Genomic DNA, 6,068 nt, shown 5'->3' on the forward strand with positions numbered 1-6,068 from the left:
CTGGCGTGGTCACCAGCTGTTGCTTGCCCTCCCACGTAGGGCTGCTCCGCCACTGCCCCAGGCCCCGTGGGGGTAAGCAGCTCCCCTCCCTTCGCTGCCGGCTGGGGCCCACGGGCTGGCCCTGCCCACATCGCTGTGGCCCCGCTGGCACTGCAGCTTCACGCTCTGTGGCTCCGTGCTCCACCGCCACCACCACTGCGGCTCCACACCACTGCCAGCACCGGCATCGGCTCCAGTGCTGCCACAGGCCAGATAAAATGGCTTGGCAGGCCACATGGTGGCCCACGGGCTGTATGTTGGACAAACCTGGTCTAGACATACACATATCGCTCCAGAATATGGAATCGTCTTCTTTGTTCTGTCTTTAAAGGAGATGCTTTAGCCCAAACAGAAGTCTTGAGTATGGTGCCAGTGGTATGAAGGAAAGCCAAACTAGATAATCACAGTAGATTCATTCTGGCCTCAAAAACTGTGAATCTCCTAAACATTTTTCATGGGTGAGAATGGTTAAAAAGCATGTTGGCCTGGCTACCTTTTATCCCTACTTTTTTTTTTCTCCTGGAAGGTATGGAAATAAGATAACTTGATTTGTTGCACACTCTAATGTTGGGCATATCTACTGCAGTATGGGCAGCTATTGTGCCATGTATACATGACGCAGTACTAACAGCGCAGTACTAACGGTGCCATACAGCAACATGTAGACACTCTCAGTGACTTCTTTTGTGGCAATCTTACCTTTCTTCAAAGTGAGATACAATACAATCTATCAGAGTCTTCGTATAAGAATGAAATACAATGCATTAGCTCTCACTACCTGATATATCACTGCTGCTGTCAGAAGACAACATTTAAGTACATATTGGGATTAAATCAAAATGCATATGCAAGCCTTTATAGATGATCCTGCAAGTCCTAACAGGGTGGACACTAAGGAAAACCAGGTTGTTTATGTTCTATGTAAGCATGAATGTAATCCACTGACAGGATGCATGATTAAATACTGGGCATAATCCTTTGCATAAGGCAAAAGCAGGTGCTCTATTTCTTTTATTTTAAAGAGCACAATGTAAAAAGGGGTGGAATTATGTGAAGAATGGGTATATAAGAAGATAGGGATTTAAGCCTGGTCCTCAGACTAGAAAAGCGTAAATGCTCTGTGGCGTTTGTTCTTATTGTAACCAGGAGTCATCTGAGAGTGCTCAGTACAGCTACCATCAATGCAGAATTCACCTGCCTACCGTCACACACACACGCGCACGCACACACACACACACACAAACACACACAGAGGAGTGGGCCACAATTTTGGGGGGCCTCCTGCAAGATATAGTTTTGGGGCCCCCTGATCCATTGAAAAATCAAAATAGCAGTTAATTGTGGTTAATGAATAATCTCACTGAAATAAAATAATCGGGGCGGGGCTGCATGCACGTGGGCTGCACTGCAGGGGGCGCAGGTTGGGGGCAACAAGTGCTGGGGACACCTGGGTTCCCTCCCCGGGGCCGGGGCCGGGGCTGGGGCAGGAGCAGAGCTGTGAACTCCTCTCCCGCTCAGCTGGAAAGGGGCTCCCTGACTGCATCGAGCCCTTTAAACATGGTGCAGGCGGCCGGTGGTGAGCAGGGCAGGGCCCCTTGGCTGCGAAGCCCCCTGCAGGCACAGGTTCCACAGGATAGACAGACTGACCCTGCATACACATACACACACACCCCTGGGCAGGCTCAGCACCAATGTACTGCGAAAGAGCAGAAAGGGAAAATCTTTTTGGTTTTGGTGCTACCGTCAGGTGGATATAAAATGTGCATACTTTGCGCAGCCAAACCAGTCAAAAACTTATGCACAAATTTAGACAGTGGGTGAAGTGACAGAATTGAGCAAGACCTGAATCCCTGAGCACTTTCTTTGCTACTATGGTATGCAAAGAAGAAGACACGTGTGAGACCTTTTGAGGTGATCCAAACGCTAACCAGACATTCCAGCTGTTTCTGAATGTTCTCAGCTGGGTGTGTCTGCTGGAAATGTGTTGTTTGGAATACAGCCACTTCTTTTTTTTCAGCTCTCAGGGGCGCCAGTGTGTTTGCTTACTCATAGTGGTGGTGGTTCTTATATTAGACACAGAAATTGTGTTAGAAATAATCCCCTCAATTTCAAAATCTTACTCAGTTTGCTGGAAAAGGAAAGAAGTGTATTTTTTCTCTTTTTGTCCAAGCACTTTATCAACAATGGCATTTCCATGAAATCATGTCTCTGAAACTATTATAAGATGAAAAATGTCTTCTTGGACAGCAAGGCATATAACAGAAGTCCTATTTATTTGGCTTCAGTGCGTTTACCGACAGATACAATAAAGCATGGCATGATTCACTAGACTTCTGATAAGTGCAGAACTAGTATCAGATGTTTTTTTTCTGGAAGAAGTCAATGTTGAGCTACACAGAAATGAACCTGGGTATGTTTTAGTGAAGCCAAAGGGGGGTTAAATTAATTAGAGGGTTTTAAACTTTTGGCTTGGTCCTTACTTTGGAGGTCAACAATGGAATAATGAGGGTGGATGACTATTGATAGAGACACTAATCACATCTTATTGTAGATCTTATCAGGATATTTGATTTGTATCTCATCTTGTCTATCATCAGTATCACTACTCCAATCACAGAGGATTCCATTACTCATGTGGGATTTGTTAGGGGTATGGTCCAGTACTGAGCTACATTGTGTCCTGTTTTGGGCCCCACACTTCAAGAAGGATGTGGACAATTAGATTTCATAGATTTCATTGATTTCTAGGGTCAGAAGCAACTTATTAGATCATCGAGTCTGACCCCCTGCTCTGGGCAGGAAGGAGTGCTGGGGCCAGGTAACCCCAGTCAGGTGTTTACCTAATCTCCTTTTGAACACCTCCAGGGTAGGGGAAAGCACCACCTCCCTTGGAAACCCATTCCATATTTTCACAACCGTCAATGTAAAGAATTTCTTCCTGATCCTTCAGTTTATGGCCATTGTTTCTAGTAACCCCAAGGGGCACCCTGGTAAACAGACCATCCCCTATTCCCTGCTGGCCCCGCTGATGGGTTTGTAGACAGCCACAAGATCACCTCTCAGCCTTCTCTTGTGGAGGCTGAAGAGGTTCAGGTCCCTCAATCTGTCTTCATAGGATCTTACCTGCAGGTCCTCCACCATACATGTAGCCCTCCTCTGAACCCTTTCCAGGTTATCCACATCCCTCTTGAAGTGTGGTGCCTAAAACTGGACGCACTACTCCATCTGCTGCCTCACCAATGCCACAAAGAGGGGAAATATCACCTCCCTAGACCTGCTCATGATGTACCTATTAATGCAAGAATGAGTGCAGTTAGCTTTACTTATTACTTCATCACATTGGCGACTCATTCATGTTTGCGTCGACTATGACTCCAAGATCCCTTTCCACTGCTGTGCTACTTAGAATGGTACTTCCCAGTCTATAGGGGCGTTGGTCATTCTTTCTCCCCAGGTGCAGCACTTTGCACTTATCTTTGTTAAATTGTATCCTATTCTGATCCGCCCACTTCCCCAGTCTATCCAAATTAGCCTGAATTCACTCCCTACCCTCTAGTGTGTTTACTATACCCCATAGTTTTGTGTCATCTGTGAATTTGGATAGAGTGCTTTCTACACCCTCATCCAAATCCCTGATGATGATATTGAATAGTACTGGTCCAAGGACAGATCCTTGTGGGACACCGCTGCCTACATCTCTCCAGGTAGAAACTGACTCATCCGCCACCACTCTAGGTTCATCCCATAGGCCAGTTTTCTATCCACCTGACTGTGAAAAAATCCATGTCATAGATACCTAGTTTACTTGTAAGAATTGGGTGCGACACTGTGTCAAAAGTCTTTTTTAAAATCCAAGTAAATAACATCTACCTCTACTTCTGCATTTAAGCACTTTGTGACCTGGTCATAAAAAGAGACCAGGTTAGTCAGGCAGGATCTGCCTGCATAAACCCATGCTGGTTGTCCCTTAACATCGTTTTACCCACTAACCCCCCACAAATGTGATCCTGTATGATTTTATCTAAGGTCTTGCCAAGAATAGAGGTGAGCCTAACAGGCCTATAATTACCCAGGTCCTCCCCTTCTTGAAAATAGGGACCATGCTGGCCCTTTTCCAGTCCTCTGGGACCTGTCCTGAGTGCCACAAGCACTCGAACAGTTGCACCAGTGGTTTCGCTATGACACCAGCCAATTCCTTTAATACCCTTGGGTGATCTTTGGGACCTGCTGACTTAAATATGCCCAACCCCTCCAAGTGCCCCTTCACTAGGCTAGCACTAACCACTGGTGGATTGGTATCTCTCTCACGCCAGACTAAAGTCTCATTGGGAGGCATGTTTAGATCCATGTCCAGGAACACAGATGCAAAGAAATCATTTAAGAGCTCAGCTTTGCCCATCCTGTTACAAGTTGCCCTAGTCCATCCAGTAGTGGCCCTATGTTACCCTGTGCCTTCTTCTTGCTCCCTATGTACTTAATGAAGGACTTTTAGTTACCCTTAAGCTTTGTTGCCAGCCTGAGTTCTGTTTCTGCTTTGGCCTTCCTCGCTGCTTCCCTGCAAGTGTGAGCCAAGCAGGTATACTACTCTTTGGTGGCTACCCCCTGCTTCCACTGCCTGTAAGCTTCTCTTTTCCCCTGTAGGCTCTCCTGGATTTTCCTGCTCAGCCAAGAGGGTTTCTTGACTCTTTTGCCTCCCTTTATGTGTACTGGGACAGTACCCCTCTGTGCCTGCAAGATCAATTCCTTGAGGAACTCCCACCCTTCCTGGACTCCCAACTCACCAATGTTATTACCCCTCAGTCCCACTCTACTCTCCTGAGCTCGTTGAAATTGGCCTTCTGGAAGTCTAGAGCTTCTCCCCTTCTAGTTATCTTTCCCACCTTTCGCCAGATAGTGAATCCTATCAACAGGTGGTCACCCCTCTGTGCCTGCAAGATCAATTCCTTGAGGAACTCCCACCCTTCCTGGACTCCCAACTCACCAATGTTATTACCCCTCAGTCCCACTCTACTCTCCTGAGCTCGTTGAAATTGGCCTTCTGGAAGTCTAGAGCTTCTCCCCTTCTAGTTATCTTTCCCACCTTTCGCCAGATAGTGAATCCTATCAACAGGTGGTCACTATCTCCTAGGTTACCTTGTACCTGCAGATCCCCCACCAAGTCTTCCCCTGTGGCCAGCATCAAGTCAAGTAAGGCATTTCCCCTAGTGGGACTGCATGCTTCTTGTGTTAGGTGCAGGTCCTGCATGCAGGTTAGGAACCTACATGAATGGGCCGACCTGGCGGACTGTTTCCCCCAGCAGATGTCCGGGTAACTTAGGTCACCCATGACAACCAGGTCCTTTGAGTGTATTGCCTTTGAGAACTATCTCAAAAATTCTAGGTCTAAGTCCTCTTTCTAGTGTGGGGGTCTGCAGTAGCCCCCCACTACCAAGTCCCTATCACCCCTACCCCCTTGTAATCTGACCCATTGGACTTCAATCTTCCCTTCTTCTGTCCCCATCCTTATTACAAAAGATGTATAATGATCTTTAACATATAGAGCAACACTCCCCACTCCTTGTCCCCCCAGTCTATCCTGCCTGTATAACCTGTAGCCCTCAATGCCCACTGCCCAAACGTGGGTAGGATCCCACCAGGTTTCTGTTAGCCCAACCAGGTCAAAATCAACCAGGTCAAAAATCTTTGTCTGCAAGCAGGACTGCAAGTTCCTCCTGCTTATTCCCCATACTCCTAGCATTAGTATAGAGACACCTAAGCCCCCCAATAGGTGCCCTTAGTATTCCCCTATCCTGATGCTTAGTGGGCCCCCTAGGACTTACCTGGTCTATTCCAGTGTGTGGTTTGTCATTCCTGGTTTCATCCTGTCTTCGACATCCCCATCCTCTGACGAAGCTAGTTTAAACCTCTATGTAGGAGGTCTGCCAACCTGTAAGAGAACAGACTCTTAGAGGCTGGCAAAGAAAAAGAGTTGGCAGAGAGAAAGAGTCTAGCCCAGCGGAACAAAAATGATTAGGAGTGTGGGAAGCAAG

This window comes from Alligator sinensis, unplaced genomic scaffold (genome assembly GCF_000455745.1).
Source record: "Alligator sinensis unplaced genomic scaffold, ASM45574v1 scaffold55_1, whole genome shotgun sequence".
Lineage (NCBI taxonomy): Eukaryota > Metazoa > Chordata > Crocodylia > Alligatoridae > Alligator > Alligator sinensis.